Below are 912 nucleotides of genomic sequence, written 5' to 3'. Positions count from 1 at the left end.
AAGTGCAAGGCAAGCAAGCACCCTCCCCACTGGTACTTTCGCTCATTCTATTCTTAATGTCTCCTGTAGTGACAGGAATTTGCCTTTCTCCAGAACACTAAGCATTAAGATGAACTGTGCTGAAATGTGTTGCTGACAGCTGAAGGGAGGGAGGGCTGAGCAGGGACACGCAGTTCAAACACTGCTTGAACACAGCAACAGACAGTGGCAGCAGCACTGTCTGCCAAGCAACTGGACATGTGCTAAAAGGCCATCCCCAAGGGGCTCGACACTTGCATTTGGCTCTAACTTCTGGTGGCGGGTTGCCATTGAGAGAAAGAAAAGAAAGTGGTGGGGGCCACAGTGATGCTCAAAGGAGAGCATGTCTGGCATGCTCAGGGTCGTGGGTAGAACTCTGGTGCCTTGTGGTCTTCTAAGCACCATCGGGGACAGTTCTGGAACTGTTGGAACTCCCCCCGCCCCCCCCCGCCTCACAAGAAAAGAAATAAAAGTGCTCACTTCGGCAGCACATATACTAAAATTGGAACGATACAGAGATTAGCATGGCCCCTGCGCAAGGATGACACGCAAATTCGTGAAGCGTTCCATATTTAAAAAGAAAGAAAAGAAAAGAAAAGACAAGAAAAGAGGTGAGCAGGGAAGATAGTGCCCGGTCCTGAACATAAACAACAGTGCAACCAGCAGCTGGTCCTCAGCTTCTTAGAAGCTCCACTTCCTCTACCTCTGACCACTTCACTCCCAGCTGAGCCTCCTTCCAAGCATCACTTTCACACACTGCCATCACACGGCTTTCGGCATAAGAGACTGTGGGCTGTGTCAGATGTGACAAGAAGTAGGGCCCGGAGAGATAGTACAGCGGTGTTTGCCTTGCAAGCAGCCGATCCAGGACCTAAGGTGGTTGGTTCGAATCCC

General features: G+C 50.7%; 1 non-coding gene across 1 annotated transcript; it reads left to right on the top strand.

Annotated features, from left to right (window-relative positions):
- The first annotated feature begins 490 nt into the window (after positions 1-490).
- LOC126003229 (U6 spliceosomal RNA) lies at positions 491-594 on the top strand. Its single transcript, XR_007493762.1, has one exon. It is a non-coding gene; the product is annotated as a U6 spliceosomal RNA (small nuclear RNA).
- Positions 595-912: the final 318 nt, after the last annotated feature.

This window comes from Suncus etruscus, chromosome 2, assembly GCF_024139225.1.
Source record: "Suncus etruscus isolate mSunEtr1 chromosome 2, mSunEtr1.pri.cur, whole genome shotgun sequence".
Lineage (NCBI taxonomy): Eukaryota > Metazoa > Chordata > Mammalia > Eulipotyphla > Soricidae > Suncus > Suncus etruscus.
Note: the sequence above shows the minus strand (reverse complement) of the source record. Positions and strands in the feature narration are given on the sequence as shown.